The 22,349-nt window shown below is 52.0% G+C and overlaps 1 protein-coding gene across 3 annotated transcripts in view; it reads right to left on the bottom strand.

Moving 5' to 3' along the window:
• Positions 1 to 22,349, bottom strand: part of GRID1 (glutamate ionotropic receptor delta type subunit 1) — a 670,463-nt gene that overhangs the window by 387,014 nt on the left and 261,100 nt on the right. The gene's annotated exons all lie outside the window — the stretch shown is intronic.

Raw genomic sequence — 22,349 nt, 5'->3', positions numbered from 1 at the left:
CCAAGAGAAGCGATATTTCAGCAGAAGATGAAGCGATTCCTATTCACAGCACCTGTTAATCACTCAAGATCCTTCTAGATGCGAGGGGCTACAGAATGGAAGGTGTTATTAATGAAACCATACAGCCTAGCAGGCAGTTCTGAACAGCAGCCCTCCTTCCTTACAATGCCTTCCCCTGCAAGTTAATCCCCTTCCATTATTTTAAATTCTTCAAGCGCTAGAGAAGTCATGTAGCTTGTTTTCCCGAATAGTCACTTAGCTGACAAGCATTTTCTAATTGACAGAACATTCTGAAAAGACAGATTAAAGAAGGGGGAAGAGAAGTACTAAGATGGTGCAATTTCCCACACGCAGCAGGAGGCTAAGTTGACTGAAATGTAAGATTTGGAAGAAAAGTTATTCATCACGCGCCTCCACCCCACAGCCCCTTCCCGGAGAGAGGAATTCAGAGATGCTCCTCCATGTGTTACTGCACAAAACTGGGGTTCTCTTGCCTGATGCACATAAACAGCCAATTAATTCGCTTTTGGGGGAGAAATCAGCTTTATTCTGCAAGATTGATCTGGAGGGAGACAGGGCGTGTGCCCTCAGATCTGTGTCCACGATTTAGGATTTGGGGCAAAATTTAAGAGGTTAGGGAGGACAGGTGGGCATGTGGAAACACTGATGGGACAAATTTTGATTGGTGGGCTTCCAGCATTTATGGTAAGCTTCTAAATATTTAAGATGAGGTTCTAAACTTTTATGACAGCGTTCTAAACATCTATGATGAGGTGGGGAAGGAATTTTAACACAGAATCTTCTGGAATGAGGGACCCCTCTCTTCTGATAAGAGTCCCACTTTGAAGTCCCAGTCACGCCCCAGTCCTTGGGTTCCATGGGGAGGAGAATCTTTGGTTCCGCGGTCATTTCAGGTCAAGATTTCTTCTGCGCACGCTCTGGCTACGGGACTTTGCACATTTTCTGAAAGGCCATTCGTAATCACTTTGTTGATGAGATGGGGTCAGTTGAACTGGTCCTGGAGGGCCCGTGGTTACATGTGGTTGGCTCCGATCCAAAGACGTGTGCAGGGGGACCCACTCCTCCCACAAGCCCAAACCCAATCTGCGAATTAAACTCCAATAGCCACAATAAAAATCGTTACTAAGAGTTGAGCAGCTAATATGTGTCTGGAACTTTCCAACAGGCTGTGTGCTGGGGGTGGGGAGTGGTTACACTTAAGACCCCTGCAAGGGGGGGATTTACCCCCATTTCCCAGACGAGGAGACTGAGGAATGCCCTGGAGCTCACACAGCTTGGAAACTGCAGAGCTGAGGTCAAGCCCAAGCTGGCTTAACTCAGGAGGCACCTCCTGCTCTTCCCTATCACTGCGCCACCTCCTCCCCTTTAAGGAAATGCCGAGTGGCAGTGGGCTCAGATGGGAAATCCCTGAGCCACAGCCCAGATCCCTTTAGGGGCTGCCCCTGGGCACAAGCACCCCATAGGTGCTGGCAGGGCCTGGGGCTTCCGTGAGCTGTTGCCACATCTGCCCAGATGCCCCTGGTGCTGCAGAGCCTCTGGCTAGAACTAACCTATCAATCACCCCTCCTTTACTAGCACGCGAAGCCCCTGGATTCCCCCTGATGGCCTTCAAACCATGTGCACTTTGAACAGCTAATGAGGCATGCAGGATGGCTCTGAGTCTAATGTTTTCAGATTTCCCAGAGTGAGATAATGCCGCTGACGGGGGAGTGTACACTGAGTCACCCCAAGCACTGATAAGGTGTTAATAAACCTTAGCAAATGCTGATCAGAGGTGGCTCCGCCAGCACAGAGCTGCTCTCGGCACAGACACATGCTGGAGAGCTGGCCAGTGAGAGCTGGGGAGCTTCTCCACTTGGTGCAGGACCTGAGTCCCCAGCAGAAAGCATCTCCAGAGCCCCAGAGCAGCCCCATGGCATCAAGCCTGAGTTTAGGGCTGAAGGACAGCGTGAACACTGAACGCTTTGCTGACCTCACCCTAAAAGGTGGGAGAAATCGAGACACCTCCCTCAGGCCCCAGAAAACCTTTAGGTATTGGGCAATCAGGGATGTTGTTGAACTTTCTCGAATATGCTTACATTTATAGCTGATACAAAAACTCAAGATGAGAACTTTCAAAGTAGGCAAGGGGGATACAGTAGAGGCTGCTGGCTCCCCACCCAGATGCCTTCTTCCAGCTGGTGCGCCCATCCCCCAGATGCTGTGCCTGCGGGCTCTGCCTCACCCAGAAATGCCTGGGAGGTTAGCTCCTCCCTCTGGGGGCAGCCAGCAGCCAATGAATGGCCGTGATGGGACACAGAAGTCCAGCCCTTTTGCCCCAAGTTGGGATAACTCTGTGGTGCAATTTCTACTCCAGAGCTCCTCTTGAGATCAGGCTGGGGCCAGACCTCGGCTGCACCCCAGCTTTGCCAAGCTCCTTCTCCCGCCCCATCCTGCTTCCTTCACACCCTGGAGGCCTCACTGAGAGCTGCCCCCAGATACATCACGTGTGTGATGCCAGGCTCCACTTCCTGGGAACCAGACTCAAGCAGGAGGAAAGGAGAGGGCGAGAACTATGAATTTGGGGCACCATCATGCACCAGGCGCTGTTAGACATTCCCCACTCTGTCGGCTCCCCATCACCCCTAGTGCAGCACACACATATTGCTGGGCAAGAAACTCATCACTGGCCAGCCCTCTGATTCCTGACTGGAAAGGACCTCCTACATTTTAATTTAGGAAGTATGTTTCACTGGTCAGTAGATTGAGGCCAGTGTTCCCACTCTGGGCTCCTGCCTAAGGAGCTAACAGTTTCCATGAAGGTTAAGAAGGGTCCTGCCAGCGACGGTGCCTCCTGACACGCTCACACACACTCCAGCTTAATTAAAATGGGCTCCACAATGCACATCTCAGGAGAGGCAACCTGCTTGGATGGTGTCACCGAAGGATGCCGTCATCCCTAAGAGGGCAGGAGGACTCACTCTGATTCAAACAAACCAACAGGGAACTGTGCACCGCTGGGCAGGTATTCATCACTGTCCCGGGGGTCTCAGCTGACAGACAGCGTGCTGTGAGCAGGAGCCGGAGGTCAGGGAGGCGTCTTTCTCACAGTCTCATCTTCTGCTTCCACACACCCCTCCCTAGTGTCTGGCAGGTCCCCGCTCCCACAGCCACAGTCAGAAACCCCAATCTGGTATGCAGCCCCTTTGCCTCTGCTTTGACTTGACCTGACAATCTCCTGGGGAAGCCAGGGAGAGGGAGTGCGTGCTGACAAAATCTGGGGAAGGGTGGGTGGTGGAGGACCAGGGAAGCGGCACAAGGTGGAGCCATTACAGTCATGCATCACTTAATGATGGGGATATCCGCTCGGAGGAATGTGTCCTTAGGCAATTTCATTGTTGTGTGAACATCACAGAGTACACTTACACAAGCCTAGACGGTACAGCCTACTACACACCTAGGCTGTATGGAACTAACCTTACGGGACCACCATTGTATACACAATCCATCATTGACCGAAACGTCATCATGCGGCCCGTGACTGTACATGTTTATATACTCGTGGCTCCCTAACGAGAGCTGCAGGCAGGAGGTGCTCGGCTCACCCAGGCCAGGTTTGCAGCCACGCCAGCCACTGCAGACACAGCGATGGCTGCTGAGTGAGCTCAGCCCAGATGTGAGCAGAATTCTAAGTAGGCCCCAGCTTTCGCAGGTGGGGGGACTGATCCGGACCACAGCGTCAGACCCCTGAGAGCGCTGCACTTGAGAGCACTTCACTCCCCGACATCCCGAACAGCCAAGAAGCTCCATCAGTAAGACCCTGCTGAATGTCATTTTCAATGGGAAAAATGCTCAGGAAGTTTCAAAGCGAGCGAGTCCAGCAGCACCTTCATTTCCTGTTGGCCAGAGCACTCCTGTATGCCTCCGTTGAGATCTTCTGATGGAGGGGATAAGGTCATTCCTGTGCAGAAAACCCAGAAAGCCCCAGGCAGGAGGTGAGTAGGTGAAGGGAGGGAGACCGCTTGCTCTTGACCATAGAGAGACAGGGATGCTCAAAAGGAAACTCCTGGGTCACTGTGGGTCCTGATCTGGTGTCTGCGAAGGGTGATGAGCTTGTAGAAGGAAAGCAGGGAGTGCTGGTGAGGAGCTCTTGTTGCTGTGCCAGTGCTCACTCTGCAGCTGGAGAGACCACCAGGGTTTTTTTATGCTTCATGCACCCCTTGCTTGCCTCCTTAGTATTTCCCTTCCGAGTTCAGGAAAGTTTTTGGAAGTTCAGTTCTCTCTTGGCTGAGCTAACCAGAGGAGTACCAGGCACCCAGGCTTGGAAGAGAGCCCTGGGAGTTGGGAGGAGTCATTGCTAGGACCCCGGGAGCAGCGGAAACCCAAGCATGAACCCCTGACAGGAGCAGAGCTGGGCTGTGTGATCCACGCCCTTTACCCCCTCTCCAGAAGAGGCTCCTTCCAGAACCAAATCGTTCACAAGGGAGGCCATTTCCTCTGGCTACGGTCTTCAGGGTCTTAGGCTCAAATTAAGGGAACTGTTCCAAACTCTGGACTGGCCAGGCTGGGATGGGCACAGGCTCCAGAGCCCTTTCTCTCATGTCCATCCTACCTGCTCCCACAGTCCCCCAAAAGCCCCTCCCCAGGAACCCTCACCCCTACTGGTATCTGGACCAGAACAGTGTAAAGGAAATCCTGCAGGTGCTCAGGCTCCCTTCTGTCCACAGGGCGCACTGGGAAGTATTCGACCTGATAAAGAGGGAAGTGTCTGGGAAGGTCCGAGAACCACTGCAGGCCCTTCCCTGTTCACCTAAAGGCATGGAGGAGGCGTCGGCCTAGGGCCCTGCATCCCCAGGGGCCAACGTCTGCACCTCGCCCCTCAGTTCTAAGCAGGCTCGTTGCAAGTGAATTTGAAAACTCAAGCTGTCCTCTGGGTGTGCGGTCCTCAACTCATCCACTTGACGGATTGAGTTAACTTGCATGAACGTTTTAATCTCTTGGCCCGACCTTAATCTTCTTACAAGGAGAACTGCTTGGGAATAAACTCAAACGGAGCATCTCCCCAGGAGGCGCACACACGGGCACAGCGGGCCCACGCCTGGCCCGTCCTGAGCGAGCTCCTCCCAGGAGAGCAGAGAAACTGGCCCATTGTCCCGGAAACAAGCAGAGTTCCAGTACTGCTCAGATTAACAGCAATAAATGCCCAGAGTCCAAATGCCACAGCTGGTGGCACGTGGACTCGGGTGCTGGTTCTGCCAGCTGTGCTGTGGAAATTCAGCAACTTACTTAACCTCTCTGAGGCTCAGCTCCCTCACGCATAAAATAGGTTCCATGACACTCTCGTAGGTGCATTGTGACCGTACGCAAGATGCTCGGCAAATGGTAACTCAGACAATGGCCTCTAAAAGCAACACTTTCCTTCAAATCCAAGCCATTTCCTGTTGTAGTTTTACCCTCCTTCCATAAAACTCACACACCTTCCTTCTGACGAAACAAAGATAGACATCCTTCTCTTTACAGGTCATGACAAACATTTTTCTGTTACGTGTCGGGTTCCATGCCATATGTGTGCTGAGGGAGGCGGTGGGCAGGTGGGGCGAGGAGTTCATGGTCTACTGGGGGCGAAGGAGATACCCCTAAGTGACTCACATTGTTACTGTAAGATGGTAGCCGCTAGAGAGAGGGGCGTCCAGATTGCCATGAGGGGGATCCTCCTAGACCACTGGGCGGGATGCTCAGGAAGGCTTCCTGGAGGAGACAGCACCTGAGCAAACACCGAAGGATGTGCAGGAATGGTGAGGCGAAGAGGCAGTGGAGGCCAAGGAACCCACAAGAGCAGAGGCCAGGAGAGGAGAGAGGGTGGTGAGGAGGACAGGCCCGTGGACATTTGGTGCTGCCTGCAGAGAAGGGGAGGTGAGAGAAACAGGGGCTGCCCAACGAGGACTGGGGGCTCTTTGAGGACCCCACGGGGGCGAAGGGAACAGGACATTATTCTGGAGCAGTGGAGAACCGTGGAAGGGTTTCGGGCAGGCGACTGACAAGGTAAGGTTTATATCTTAGACTTTCAAGTTTAAGACAGTGTCTGGCAACAATCCACACCTCAGCTGACATCCCTCCCGAAAAATCTATGATGACTCAGACCAAGATGAAAATGGTAAACAAAGATTTATCACCAACCAAAGGCCCGATGCCAGGAGAAACTTCTGCAATTTGTAACATCTAAGTTGCCAAGAGAAGACTCATGGGCAAGGCATTGCCCGGCCGTTCGTCAGGCCAGCAGACTTTTTTTCATCAGACGGTAACAGCTACTTCCTCATCTTACCCAGAGGAATCAAGAGCTGGTCTCTCTACTTTGTTCTCTTGAGTAAAGAAATACAGGCCCGTTTCAGGAAATACAGATCTGTTTTTTAAAAAGCATAGGTAATGAAAGGCAGCTCTATAGCAGTAAAATGAGACGTGTTCATTCCAAATTACTAAGAAAAATAATCACCTATGGGAGCCCGAATCACATATCAAAAGAGAAAACCAGAAGAACTAGAAAGAAAACAAAAATATAGAATAAAATATCAGAAATAAGACCAAATGTATTTTTCAGGATAATAAAGAAGTTATCAAGTTGAATCAAAAAGTAAAATCCAACCATAGGCCAACATTGGGAGCCACACGTGCAACAAAACAGCTCCGAGCTGGTCATCACAGTGAGTTTCTTACGTCCTTAATGTGTGTTTTTGTCCATGCGTTTCCATCAATCCCTCCCATACTTATATCATTCAGATCTCAGTCCACACCACAGAGATTAACTCCTTTGCGAGTGCAGAAAAACAAGTGCCTTACTTGCCCTCACTTCACCCACACTACTGCGGCGTGAGAAGTGTGCGGATTCCCATAGGCACACTGCGTCTACACAGCACGCAGGTGAGAGGAAATTTCTTTTAATTCTATTTCCTCATCTACCCAATGCCAAAGCCACAATATCTGGACACATCAAGCTAACCGATAGAGTTTTCCCTTCTTATCCAGATGTGTGGTGTTGCGAGTCTTGAGAATGAGGAATAAATAGAGGGAAACAGCTCCATTCCTATTTCCAATTGGTAACGTATTAGTAATGGAAAAATCTTTGCTTGTTGAAGGGCTTTAGGAGGAGACACTAACACCCCCAGATATTTCAGTAGGCAAAATAATTCTGAAAAAAATGATTAGCAAAACAGAGACTCTGTAAATATCTAAGCAGACGACTACATGTGCTTGGAATGCAGCCTTTCTCTCCAGGGGAGCGACCTTTAGGGTGGGATGGACTCACCCAGCTCTGTGCAGCAGGAGACCCAGTGTTTACCCACTACACTCTGGAGCAGGGTGAAGTGAGACAGTCTCTGTGTCCGGGGAGAGTGGCTGCTGGTCATATAGGAGCCACTGCCTTCTTCACGGGCCATGTCTGGTTCCCACTGTTCACCTCCTGTTTTCTTGCCTCCTGCTAGAACGATCCAGGGGGAGAAGGAGACTGGATGCCCTGTCTGCTGGTGGGAAGCTGCAGTGCACAGCTTTCCACCAGGGACAACCAAGGACACCCCCAGGCCTCCAGCAAGCTCCAGGTCACAACATGGGCACCACTCGAACGCCAGCTTGAGGCTGGGCCAGGCACCAGCAAACAACATCACTGGGCTGGAATCCTCAGGGCAAGACTCAGGGCCTAGACCAAAGCAGAGGGTAGGAGGAAGGGATGCACACGTCCCGCACAGCTGACCAGTGTGAGCACCCCGACTCTTCTCTCGCTCAGAGGGGTGTGGACAGTAGGACAGTGGCAGACAGGCACCTGGTTTCAAAGGAGTGCGTCCCAGGGATCTGCGATGGGAAAGTAGGTCAGGGCTCTCCATCCCTGCCAGTTGGGGGACATCATCATTCTTCTGAGCACAAGCAGCCAAGAGACCAAGTGTACATCCAGTCTGTAGATCCATTCCTCACTAAACCATTATTTTCCTTCGATCTTGGAAAACCACACCACTTTGAAGACGTTGAGACAGCTCAACAGTTCAACCATCAAAAAACAGGAGAAATTCCCTCCCCGTCTTCTGAGCCCCGGGGAGTGGCCTGAGGGAAGGGATGGATGTTATTAAAATCTGACTTCAGCTCCTAGCCCAGTGATGGGGCAAGACAGGGCTCCACTGCCTTTGATATGGGATTGAATGAATGAATGAATGATGGAATGAGCATTGATATGTGATTGATGAGGGAAGGAGTGAATGACTGAATATTATTGTGGATGTTGAATGAATGAATGAAGTGCATAAATACATGAATGAGTGAACCAGCGTGGGAATGATGAACTGAATGGGTGAATAACTGTGTATGATTGTCCATGTTGAATGAATGACTGAATGTACAAAATGAATGAGTAAGCTTCAGCCTGAGCATGACATCCCACAGTGCGAGGCACAGAGGCCCAGGGCCCTGGCTCGGCTCATTCACATGGTCCTCAAACGTCACCACCCCACCCTGCCACTTTCACTCAATGACAGTGGTTGCAACCTGTTACGGGTTGAATTGCGTCCCCCCAAAATTTGCATTTTGAAGTCCTAACCCCCAGTACCTCAGAATAAGACCTTGGGATTATAATGGTTTATACCATTGTGTAATTTGGGGTGTACATTATTGTTCATCAATTTCTGAATACACTTCATTGTGCTCTCCCTCAGTAGTCTAATTTTTATCCATCACCACGCATATGTGCCCCTTTGTCCCTTTCACCCATCCCCCAACCCCCTTCCCCTCTGGTAACCACTAATCTGTTCTCTTTATCCATGTATTTGTTATCTTCCACATATGAGTGAAATCATGCAGGATTTGTCTTTCTGTCTCTGGCTTATTTAGCTTAATATCACACCCTCCAGGTCCATCCATGCTGTTGCCAATGGGAGAATTTTGTCCTTTTTATGGCTCAGTAGTATTCCATTGTATATATACATATATACACACACTGCATCTTCTTTATGGAAATAGAGTCTTTACAGAGGTAATCAAGTTAAAATGAGGTCATTGGGGAGGTCAGATTGGAGTATGACAGGTGTCCTTATAGAAAGGAGAAATTTGGAAACAGACACACACACAGGGGGAATGCCATATGGAAAAGCAGGCAGAGACCAGGAAGATGCTTCCACAAGCCAAGGCAGACCAAAGATCGCCAGAAAACCACCAGAAGCCAGGGGAGAGGCATGGACAGGTTCTCCCTCACAGCCCTCAGAAGGAACCAACCCTGCCGATACCTTGATCTTGGACTTCCAACCACCAGAACTGTGAAACAATATATTTCTGTTGGGTAAGCCATCCCACTGTGGTGGTCTGCTAGCAGCCCTAGCAAACCAATAGACAGCCACGGTGCCGTTCCCCCCAGGGCCAGGCACCACTAATGCTGCCATGATGCCAGCAGGGCGCAGAGCTTGTTTTGAAGCAGATGCCCAAGGGAAGAGGCAGGCATGTGGTAGCTCCTTGAAAAAACACAGTGGATGCCTCTGCTCATAGGCAAAGAAGGAGAACACTGCACAGAGTGAGGTTGGCCTGATATCTGGGAAAGCTTCAGAGGAAGGAGAATATGAGGGGCACCATTAGGCAGCTGGAGATAGGCAGCGGCCTCCTCTGCCCCAGCCCTCCCCATACTGTTGTAACTGCTGGAGACTTCACTCTCCCCACAGAGCCAAGCCAGTCAACAGCAAGCCTCTTGTTGGTACCCCAACTCCTGCCCCAGTCCTGGCACCTCGTAGGTGCTCAATAAAGCTTTGAAGGAGAGAAGGAAGCAAGGAGCAAAGGCTCATGCAAACTAAACCAAAATGGCTCCTAGCGTCCAGGGAAAGCCCTATCACTCTTCCCAACATGTTCTCAGCTGCTGCAAGTGCGTGAGAGATGACATTCGGTGGCCAACACTTTTAATAGCTATATATTTATTTTAATTAATTCTAATTGGGAAACTATTCACTGCTAGCAAATCGAATCCACGATTTCACACAAATTATTTCTGGAGATAAGGCAACATTTAGGAAGTGAATTGGTTTAAAGAAAAATGGTGAGTAATTAACAAGTGGTATGGAGATATGGTAAAAATTGTCAAAGTCACTGGAGTTTAGGTCCCGCTGGTCTGGGGTACCTGAAGCTCTGTAGCTGTCACTCTCAGCCAACAGCCTGGCCAAACTTGGTGTACTAATCAGGGCTCTCCAGAGAAACAAAACCAATAGGAAGTGGAAAGAGAATGAAAGAGAGAGAGGGAGAGAAAGAAAATACATAGAGGAAATCCAGAGAAGAGGTGATGCTCCAGTTCAAGTCTGAAGGTCAAGAGGCTGGAGACCCAGGAAGGAGCCAACGAGCACATTCAGGTTCAAAAGCCACCTGCTGCAGAATTCCCTTCTGGCTCAGGGGAGGTCAGTCTTTTGTTCCATTCAGGCCTTCAACTAGTTGGATGAGGCCCACCCACACTGTGGAGGGCGATCTGCTTTACCCAAAGTGCACCTATTTAAATGTTCACCTCACCCAAAAACACTCCCACAGAAACATCCACAAGACTGTTTGCCCACAAGTTGACATAAAACTAACCATCGCATCTGGGGAATGAAAGTTGGAGTGGCTGCTGGAGAAGTCTGAAAGTCAACACAGCACAGTGCCCCCAGATCTCAGCCTCATCAGAATAGCGGTCAATGCAGCACTGGAAAAGAGTCCCCTTAGCCTTCAGCCCCCTGACCCCGTGCCAACCTCCTCGCTGCCCTCCTGACCTCCAGTTTGACCCCCTCCAATTCCTCCTCCAAAACTGACCACAGGTCAGATTCTAACACTCCCTCCTCAATGGTCCTTTCATTGACACCTTCCTCTTCCCTCTAAGTCACCTGCAGAAGTAGCCTCAACGCCTCACCACAGTCTCCAGAGCCCTTCCTGAGCTGGTCACCATCAACTCGTCCACGTGAAGCCTTTGAATTCAGTCATCCCAAACCATGCCCCACTGCCCGAATGCCCCCTGCAGCCTCCGGCCACCACGCCTGTGCACCTGGAGTGCCCCCTCCCCCGCGCCCTGCTCTGCCCCATCTGGACCTCACGATCTGGGACCACTTGGGACGCCCCCTCCATGAAGCGTTCCCTGCTCCCTGCAGATGGAATCGTGTCCTATGATTTCTGCGTGTCCATCTGCACAGACCTCCACCAAAACACACACTGTGTGACTGTGATTGGTGATTCGTGTATGTCAAAGGAGGAAGGAGGAGTCTGTCCCCACCCCGATGTGACCACTGGCTTAGCTATCTCCACCTGTAGATTTGGAGCTCCCTGTGGCCCTCTGAGGACATATACTGGGAGATGGATGTCAGGATGGGAGGAAGAACTAACAGATGGAAGGCAGACAAATCATGGAGGAGAAGAAACCTCAGCTTCAGACCCCACATACCTCTGCATACACCAGGGCGTGGACATTAAGTGACCAGGACAATGGCTCACTTCACAAGGCAAGCCCAGGGAGCTTTGGTTTAAGGCTGCCCAAGGAGCCTGCAGGAGCCAACATCCTGACCCACAGCCAGTCTGGCAGCTCCACCACTCAAGGGCTCTCCAAGACATGGATGAAGGAGGGAGCTGGCAGCAACGGGGCTGGCCCTCCTCTCTCCCTTAGTGGGCCTGACCCTGAGCACCCAAAGGCCCTCTCCAGGGAAACACACAGGGCTTGATTTTCATCTCCAAAGCTAGAAAGGGGCTGCAATCACATCGCTTATCCTTCCCAAAGGCCAGGAGATAGTGACAACTCCAAGGATATGCTTAGCAAAGCCCTGGAATGAATTTAATGGGCGACACAATCGGTCCTTTCCTGCCTGGGCTTTTTGCCTCCTTCTAGTTTCCTGCTAACATGCACAGCTGCTTCTTCATTGCAAAAACCCCCAAAGTGTAAAATCCATAAATCAGAAACGTCCTCTTGCGGACGGTCAGCAGCTGGCCGGCCCGGGCACGGTTGGGCGGCGGAGCGGGTGCTCCCTGCGCCTGCCCCAGCCTCGCCACACGCCATCTCCTTGCTCTGCTTCCCTCTCGCTGCCTCCTCTTCTCTCTGTCGTGTAAATCAGGGGCTCATCCCGTCTTTCTCAAAAGCCTTTATGTTCTTGAAAGCCTTGCCTTGTCGTGTCCTCTGTCTCCCCTGAATGAGGAATAAGATGCGGGATCGATACGGGCGCACGTGGCTCTGTCTTCAACACCATCCTGTTCGTTCCACTATTCACGGGACAGCGGGCACGACTCAGAGCCCAGGAGCCCCGCGTGAGGGCACCCGTCCAGCCCCAGCCTTCCTGTGGACCCCAGGCACCCACGGTCCCCTGGGCGCTGCAGCGAAAGCCCCGGCACTGTGCTCACCTTCTCCCAGCTCCCTGGGCATCGCGGGCAGTGAGGGGAGCCAGCGAGGCATTCCTCACTCACGCAAACACAACTGAGAGCCTTCCCGACCCAGGCCCTGTGCCAGGAGCTGGATGGACTCAGGGCCACCTTGAGAGAGGCCCGACGGCATGAGCACAGACCCCTTCCAGGGCCGAGATGCCCCCCGACGGTACCACAGCCCCAGGAAACCGAGTGGCAGACCCACAGCTGTGGTTCCCTTCACAGGGCACGGAGGGACTTCTGCTTTGTACCCAGCGCCTCGTGCTCCCTCATGGGGCTGCAGCACACGTTTCAGAGAAGTGAGTGTGGCTCCGTGGGCCCTGTCGCTTCCAGGAAGCCCCATTATCAGCCTCAGTGGCTCAGGCCCCATCACAGGGCCCGTCGGGAGCGGCCAGGGACATCATTCAGCACTTGCTGGAGCAAATGGCCTGGATGGACGCTGATCACCCTTTGAACACAGTTCTGAGAAAGCATTTCTGAAGTCGGCCTCGTTCTCCCTGATGGAGGCTGAGAGCTCCCAGCAGGTGGGGGCGAGGGCCGCCTGCGAGTGGCTGCCCCTCCACACTATGGACGATCCACTCGTTCGTTCTTCCCTGGGGCTTATTCCATGGTTCAGCCTAATCAAGGGCGGGGGCCCTGGGCTGGAGGGAATAAAGCATCCACCAGACCAAGGAGCAAGGGAGAAAGATGGAGAGAAATGAGCGTCCACTTTACGCCCCCTGTCTCGGGTCGCCACTCCCTCCGTAAAGGAGAAGGCATGGGACAGCAGGGGTCTGAATCCCAGTGCCACCCTTGGGTGCCCTTGACCAAGCCACTCAGCTGTCTGAACTTCTGTTCTCCCCTCTGTATACGGTGATAAATAGCCCCTCCACTGGGGCTGGTTGTCAGGATCAAATGAATTAACGGTGCAAAGGCCCTGGCACATATTGGGTCCTAGATACAGTCACCTCCTTCTAGACCTAAAAGTCAGAGAGAAACTTCACACCTGCTCTGTTGGAAGTGCGCACCATCTCCTGTCTGTACATTTTGGTGGATCCCCCTGGCAGTGGGTGCCGAGGGCAGAAAGCTGAGAAGCAGCTGGCAAAGGGGTATGAAAGGATCAACCAGTAATGTAAACCCAGAAGGCAACAGTGTCCTCAAGTCCAAGTGAAGGAGGAGTTCCCAGTGCGAGGAAGTGACCGACAGGGACTGTCGAGAGATGGAGTCAGGCGACACCCAGGGAATGACCTGGGCTTGGGCCCATGGAGTTCACTGGTGACCACACAGCAGTGAGGCCTGGGATGGAGGGCATCGCCCAATTGGAAAGCACCTGAGTTTGCGTCCCCAGAAGCAGAAACCCCAAGATAAGGATTCAAGCGCAAGGGGCACATCTGGGAGGCACAGAGAACATCAGAAGGGAGTAGGGAAGTGGTACAGGGAAGGGAAGGCAGCCAATAATGAGGAAGCTTCCACACAGAGACTGGAGCTTCCTCCTACAGAGAACTCCTGAGAAACAGTGTGGGCCTCGGGACTGTGCCACCCGTGGGGCTGGGGATGGAGTATCTACACACCAACTCCCATTCGGCTTCAGGTGAGGGCTGCTCCCAGGTGTGCTAGTTCCTTTGCACTTCTTACCTGCTGCAAGTGCAAGCACAGCACAGCCTCTGAGGTTCCAGAAAAATCCCTTGGGCACAGAGAGGCAGATGTAGGTAGAGCCCACTGCAGTAGGAGGGTCTGCGGAGTGCAGACCCATCACCACCAGCACCTGCTATGGAGGGTCTGTGAGAGAATGGGAGGAGATGAACAGCAAAGAGCAGGTACAGATAACTATTTTGAAGAGTTTTGCTTAAAGGATAGCAGAGAAATGGGGCTGGAGATGAATGTGGGATGGAGAGAGAGTTTTGCAAAGATGAGAAGAATTACAGAGTGTTGCAGAGCTGGTGGACATGGTCCGTTTGAAAAGGAGACATTAACGATGCAAGAGTTCCATCCTTGAGTAGGTGTCAGGGAATAGTTTCCAGCGTCCAAGGAGAGGGGTCGCCCTTATAAGGGCCCCGTAGTGTTCATGCACAGCTGGACAGAGCCCGAGGCTCATGGGTACCCATGATGGAAGCTGGAGGGTGTGGCAGTGGGGGCACAGATCAGCTCTGTCAGCGTCGCTCCTGTTTCCTCAGTGATCTAAATAGCAAAGTCATTATGTTTACAGCAGCTTTATTCATAATTGCCAAAACGGACTTGGAAGCAACCAAGATGTCCTTCAGTAAGGAAATCGATAAAGAAGCTATGGCACAGCCAGACAAGGGAATATTATCCAGCACTAAAAAGAAATGGGCTATGAAGCCACAGAAAGACATGGATGAACTTTACACGGTATTAAGTGATAGAAGCCGATCTGAAAAACACTACATATTGTGGGATTCCAACTATATGATATCCTGGAAAAAGCAAAAGTATGGAGACAGTACAAAGATCAGTAGTTGCCAGGGGCTAGGGGAGAGGAAGGGACAACTAAGTGGAGCACAGAGGATTTTTAGGGCAGTGAAACTATTCCGTGTGACACCATAATGGTGGATACATGTCATTATACAGCTGTCAAAACCAAGAGTGAACCCTCATGTCAGCTACGGACTTTGTTAATAATAACGTATCAACACTGACTCATCGGTTGTAAGGAACGTACCCGACTAATGCAAGACATTAATAAGGCAAGTTGGGAATGAGAGTGAAGGGGTATATGGAACTCTGGACTTTCTGTTCAATTTTTCTGTAAACCTAAAACTGCTCAAAGAAGCCAAGTCTATTAATTTTTTAAAAAGCAAAAAGTAAATACAGAAGAAGAAGTTTTAGAGAATCGAGGGGAGAGAACATGTGAAATATTCATCCAGGAGAGCGGGAGATGAAGAGCCTAAGGGGAGGTGAGCGGATGGATGACCAGGCAGCATGAATGACCGACTGGAGGCAGGCAGCAGATCACAGAGAGACCAGTGGCAGCCCGGTGTGTGTTTCTCTCCGACCACCTCCGATGGCCCAGGTGCAGCTGCAGGTGCGGGGCGGGGAGGAAGTTCGGCTTAACCAGGATTGGGTTCTTCTGGGCAAGCATGCTTCTTCAGATGGTCCCCTTTGCCCTCAGCCTCAGCATCACTCATCTGGACCACTGTAATAGCCGCTCACTGGTCCCCCACTGCTGAAACTCGAGTCCATCCTCCACGTGACTGCCAGAGGGAGCTGCAAAGACCACTCATCTGGGAGGGTCACTTCCCCTCTTCACAACCTCTGCTGGTGCCCAGGTGCCTACAGGATAAACAGCAGGCTTCCGCACACAACACACAAGGAAACCTTTAGCCACCCAGGCCCAACCTGGCTCTCCTGCCTTATCTCCCATCCTCCCCCACACCTTCTGCTCCTGCCATGCAGGGTTTCCCAAACCACGACTCTGTACTTTTGCACACACTGTCCCCTCTGCCCGCTGTCCTGCCCTCTTTCTTTGCTTTCATGCTCGATGCACGGCTCATGCATGCCCTCCTCCACAGTGTTGCGCAGCACGCCCAGGTAGAGGTCGTGGAAGCAGTCTGTAAGCTCAGGGTTCCGGGCACCTGGTTCCACGCCTGCGTTTGTGATGCGCAATGGAAGGGCTTGTCTGCCTTTCCGCTCCACTAGAGCAGAAGCTTCTGGAGGACAAAAGATGTCCTGTTATTTGTCTTGTCAGCATACCCAACACAAAGCCAGACACATCGCAAGGCTCAGGAAAGTCTGTGGAATGACTGGGCGCATGCGTGAATGGAAGTGGAAGAAATACCACCTGGCCCAGCTCCTACCCGAACCTGGAATTTAAAGCAGAATTTTCTTCTTCCCTTGAACATTATACTCTCACACAGTCATTTCTAATGCATCACTTGCTGGGAGCTGCCAACTCTGACAAGGGCACAGGGCTGCCCCGGGGCTCAGCCCTGAGCATCCCAGCTGCCCAGGAGCTCCATGCTGCTGTCCCCACCTTGGTGAGCCCGGCACAGGGCTGCTCCGATCTCTACCCCATGCCCTGTTGGGAGGCCACGTTAGGTAAACTGCACTGATGGTTTGCACGGTGCTGGCACATAGTAGGTACTTAATTACTGCCAGTTCACTCAATTACTCCCTTCTCCGCTGTGATGGGACCATTCCTGTCAAGAAGTCCGCTCCTTCAATCTTGTTTCGGAAGTAGACATTCCCCCAGGTGACAAGGACAGCTACAACTTATATTGCTTTTTCAAGTGATAGTAAAAAGCCGTCCTGCCCAGACTCAAGGCTCGCGGCCGTTCTGAGGAATGAAGGGGCTGGCACTAAATCACCAGGAACGTAAGTTATGTCGTTATCTTCATCACTGGGAAGAGGAACCATAAATCTGCCACTGTTAGCTTCAGGCATCAGGTCACCTTGGCCCACGCCGCCAGTGACCTCCACGCAGCACAAGCCTGCCGCACAGCTGGCTACCTGAATACCCCACTTCCGTGCGGACCACCCTTCAGCTCAGTGCACTCTAAGTTGTGCTTCTGTTTTTTCCAGGGCTGGTAGCTCCAGGGGAGGGGACTGGCTCTTCTCCCTGAGTCTGGAGTCCCTGCTTTCAGACCTGGAAAGCAGCCTGAGTCTGGGGGTTGTGCATTCATCCCACAAAGATGTGCCCGCTGAGTGCCTCCTGTGGGTCAGACCCGGCACGGATGGGGGACAAGCACTGAATATTCACAGTGTGTTCCTTCTAGATGTCCACAGAGCAGCAAGGGAGGAGACGTGCACACACCCAGACGTAACCAAGGGAAGCACAGCAGACTGAGGGAACATGGAGGACAAGTGCCCAGCCAGGTTGGGAGCAGCAGGGAAGACTTCCTGGAAGAGGTGATGGCTGACCTGTGTCTTGAAAAATGAAGAGGGGGGCCGGCACAGTGGCGCAGCAGTTAGTTCATACGCTCTGCTTTGGCAGCCCGTGGTTCACCAGTTCGGATCCCAGGTGCGGACCTACACACCACTTATCAAGCTGTGGCAGGCGTCCCACATATAAAGTAGAGGAAGATGGGCACGGACGTCAGCTCAGGGCTAATATTTCTCAGCAAAAAAAAAAAAAACAGGAGGATTGGTGGCAGATGTTAGCCCTTCTTCAAAAAAAAAAAAAAAAATGAAGAGGCCTTACACCCACTAAGTTGGCTACTACCAAAAAAGCAGAAAATAACAAGTATTGGTGGGGATATGGAGAAATTGGAACACTTGCGCATTGTTGGTGGGAATGTAAAATTATGCAGTCACTATGGAAAACAGTATGGCAATTCCTCAAAAAATTAAAAATAGAATTACTATATGATCCAGCAATTTCACTCCTGGGTGTATGTCCAAAAGGATTGAAAGCAGAGCCTCAAAGAGATGCGTGTACACCCATGTTCACAGCAGCATCCCTCACAATAGCCAAAAGGTGGAAGGAACTTGAATTTCCATTGACAGATGAATGGATAAACAAAACGTGGTACATACATACAATGGAATACTACTCAGCCATAGAAATGAGGAAAATTCTGACACATGCTACAGCATGGATGAACTGTGAGGAGATTACGCCAAGTGAAATAAGCCCATCACAGAAGGACGAATCTTGCGTGATGGCACTTATGCGTGGTCTCCGGATTATAGGAATCTGGTATCAAATCATAGAGACAGAAAGCAGCACGGTGGTTCCCACCCTTCTCCCCCAGGAGGCCCCAGGAGAGAGTGTTTCCAGAAGAAGCACCATGATGAGCCTCTCTCACTCCGTCTAAGGAACTCAGAGTGGGGAGGGCAGAACCCCTGCCCTCGGAGGGAGGACTCCACCCTGCAGGGGCAGCTGGGGAGGCAGCCGGGGCTGTCACTGAGCCTCCAGGGTCCTCAGCCTGTCCTACGGGCTCTTGGGGCTCACCCTGCTCTGCCATACTCTGCTCCACCCACCCCTGCCTGCCCACAGTGGATCTCCTTCGTTCTGCCCATCCCACAGGCCCCACTGTGCCAGCCCCCAGACAGACAGTGTGGCACCCAAGGGCGAGAAGGTACAGCAGGACTAGCAGGTGCAGGCAGGTGTGAGAAAACGCTGGAACCACGAGTAACGTAGAAACACCCCTGGGGCAAGGTCAGGAGGGCAAGGTCAGGAGGGCTGGCTGGACCAGCAGGAGAATGCCCCGCCCCACGGTAGCCCATGAGAGCTACCCTCTCCAGGAGGTGAAGACAACTCCCGCCCACCCTGGGGAGACAGAGCCAACAAAGCTGAGTCGTCCCCTAGAACAAATGGAAAAACAGGGAAAGTCTCACATCTTCATTGCCTGGCCACCCAGGAAGGTCAATGGCAGCTGGGCACTGTCACCTCTCCACCCGGTCAGCTGTCTCCATGTCCCTGTGGGTCCCAGGGTGCACAGGGATTGCAGGAAGAGAGAGGACGTCGGCCCCATGCACTCTGCTGACCACATGCTCCAAGGCACTAGGCCAGACACAAACTGGGGAATTGAAATGGCCCTGATGCTCACTGAGCACGGTGCACATGATTAGGACCCAGGCTCACCCACACTGCCATCAGGGCCCCTTGTGGTGTCCTTCCCAGTGCCCTGACCTCACCTCAACCCTCTGACTTCTCAGCTCTCCATGCCCAGTCCTGCTGGGCTGCTTTCCGTTCCTCAAACTCGCTAAGCCCATAGGAGCCTCACAGCCTCTGCACTTGCTGTCCCTTCCACCAGGAGTGCCACTCCCCATCTCCCCAGGGCTGGGTCATGCTCATCCTTCAGGCCTCAGCTCAAATGTCACCACCTCCAAGAGGCACTCCCTGACCACCCAACTATTCTCCCTCACATTCCCTGCTCCTTCCTTCTGCTGAGCTCACCACTCCCCACAATCACTGACCCCGCTTATATTGTCTCCGTTTATTCACTTACTTGTCTGTCTCCTCCTATGGGCATACGTTTCCATGAGGGCCGGGGTCTTGTTTGTCATCTTTGGCCTAGTACCCAAATTCGGCACTGGGTACATAGGAGTCAAAACTATTTGTAGAATAAATGAACGAATGAACATCATCCGCCAAGCCCTTTTGCGCCTATGGTCTCACTTGACCTACCAGGAAATTGCTGTGAGATAGGAATTACGGTCCCCACTTTACAGACGAGGAAAGTGAGCCGCAGAAGACTGAGTGCCAGTCACACGGCGAGGCAGTGACAGGGCTGGGATTCAAAGCCACGTCTGTCCGAGGGTCCTGCAGACCCACAGGGGGTCATAAGAAGCAAGTAGAACAGTGTATGAGTACTGGGGTCCCTGGAGCAGCAATGGCTCCAGCACACAGGTCCAAGAGCTCGTGGAAAAGAAGGACCCATCTTTTCACATTTCTGTGCCCAGGGCTTATCCCAGGGCCTTCAAGTGAGCTTCAGTAAAAGTTTGCTGACTTAATTGCAAACTCAAGGGCTGTGCACACTTGAGCCATGGTGGTTTCAAGTTCCTTTGCTTTTTTGCATGTGTACGTCAGGGGAAATGAGTGCTCCTGAGTCTCTAGAGATGAGACTAGCAGTAGTTTAGGGTTAAAACATGAATGCAGGGGGCCTGCCCCATGGCCAAGTGGTTATGTTCGAGTGCTCCGCTCTGGTGGCCTGGGGTTTCGCCAGTTCAGATCCTGGGCGCGGACATGGCACCACTCATCAGGCCATGCTGAGGTGGCGTCCCACATGCCACAACTAGAAGGACTCACAACTGAAAATAGACAACTATGTCCTGGGGGGCTTTGGGGAGAAAAAGAAGAAAAAAAAGACTTGCAACAGACGTTAGCTCAGGGCTACTCTTTCCAAAAAAAAAAACATGAATGTACTTTCACGGAGGACGTGGGTCCTGGAACCAACACAAGCTCTAACATCTCTTCAGTGGCTGATGCACTTTCTGTGTGGGCCTCTCCATCCTGCCTACTGTGTCACCTCTGTATTGCAAGATGGAGTGTGAGTGTGTGTGTGTGTGTGTGTGTGTGCATGTGTGTGTCTGGGTGGCTGGAGTCTTGAGTGTGAGTCTAGGGGTGTCTGCGTGTGTGTGGACCTGTGTGTGATGCACCGCTGGGACTGTTTATTGCTGCAAGCAGATCTGAGTGTGTGCGTGTGTGTGTGTGTGTGTGTGTGTGTGTGTGTGTGTTTCCTGCCTTCAGACTTGCAGACTCCTGATAGGAGAGAGATCGAGTGGCCTCTTTCTCTGTTCTCTCTCATGGCCACCTTTTGGGTGTCCAATAAGCACAACTAGGCAGTTTGTTAATTAACAGCAGGTGAACTCAGGGGTCACCCTTCCCCCAGATCCCTGTCCACACAGCCTCCTGGCATCACAGTAATGAGCGCCAGCCCAGACAGCACAGGGAGACAGCCCCACCCCTCGACCACACGCCCCTCCCGCCCCGTCTGGCCCAGCTCCCTCCATCCCCCCTGGACCACGGACACTCCTCCCTGGACGGGCAGCCCAAGTTCTCAAGGGCCTGCCCAGAAAGGCTTGCAGTCAGCGGCTCCCTGTTGAGGCTGCCGCAGCGGCCGGTGCTCCCCACCCCCTTCGCCCTCCATCCCCTCATGCAGGGCACGTCCCGTGGTCAGTGCAGAAGGAGGAACTGTCTGCAGGGCCCTGAACACTGGCCGCCTCTGTCCTCACCAACAACCGCGGACTGTTCCAGCCCTACAAATGCTTCCGTGGCTTTGTCTCCATTAAAGGCACAATCTTGCTCAACCAATTAATGAAGCACCTTCTCTCCCGCAGTTCTTAAATTTCCCCGTGTAAAGCGTATACAGTTACACGGCCCGCGGTTTGATAAAGGCAGGCTTACGTCTTTAACAATTCCCAATTATTAAAGGACACCCTGTGAAGGAATTGTTTAATTAAAAGACAACAATGGGATAAAAGGCAAATAAAAAGGAAAAAAGAGAGAGAGAAATCACGACGGTTAATTCAGAACTAAATAAATATCCTCCACTTGAGATTCTTTAAATACTTTCTTGGAGTCCAGATATACTTGTCTGGCATGCAAATGAATTCTGGCCTTAAACATGTCTGAAAAACGAGCCACTGTGCTCTGACTTCGTCTCTCTCAGCTAAAAGAACAGCAGACACGTCCCAGAGAGCCTGGAATTCCAGCTCTAAAGCAGTGACTCTCATTCTCTAGGACAAATTTGGAATCACTTGGAGGAACTTTGGCTTAACAAAAGGGGGCTTGGGGGCCAGCCCGGTGGCACAGCGGTTAAGCGCACACGTTCCGCTTCTCGGCGGGCCGGGGTTCACCAGTTCGGATCCTGGGCGCGGACATGGCACTGCTTGGCAAAAGCCATGCTGCGGCAGGCATCCCATATATAAAGTACAGGAAGATGGGCACAGATGTTAGCTCAGGGCCAGTCTTCCTCAGCAAAAAGTGGAGGATTGGCAGATGTTAGCTCAGGGCTAATCTTCCTCAAAAAAAGAAGCGGGGGGTCGGGGGGGGGCGGCACTTGAATAGTTGAGGGCAGGCCAGAGTGTGGACTCGAGGTTCTGGGGGAATGGAGCAGACATACTTTTTCCTATTCTTCCTACCAAGCACAACTGAAAACCCCAAACATTATATAGAAAACAAACATAAGAGGAATCTGAACAGTGGAGAGAAGGCAGACCAGGTAGGGACCTCGGAAGCCAAGGAACATGGTGATGAAGGGCCCAGTTTTCTTTTTGCCTCGTATATTCCAGGCTTAGAGCTGAGGAATGGGCAACCCAGAAAGACCAATAGCACAGGTGAAAATAAAAGAAAATAAAAATAATATGCCTGCTTCTCTCTAGGCAAAGGTCCAGGAAAAGGGCAGACCAGCAAGACAGAAAACATTCAGACCATAACCACTCTACTGCAGCCAAACACCACACAACAAAGTGTGACCCCACCCACACTCCCAGCCTCAAAGGCGCCATGAAGATCCTAGACTTCCACCTTCGCCAGGCTGTAACAAGGTTCCCTTTCCCCACCAAGGGGATGTCAGACGAGGCTTAGA

This window comes from Equus caballus, chromosome 1 (genome assembly GCF_041296265.1).
Source record: "Equus caballus isolate H_3958 breed thoroughbred chromosome 1, TB-T2T, whole genome shotgun sequence".
Taxonomy (NCBI): domain Eukaryota; kingdom Metazoa; phylum Chordata; class Mammalia; order Perissodactyla; family Equidae; genus Equus; species Equus caballus.
Note: the sequence above shows the minus strand (reverse complement) of the source record. Positions and strands in the feature narration are given on the sequence as shown.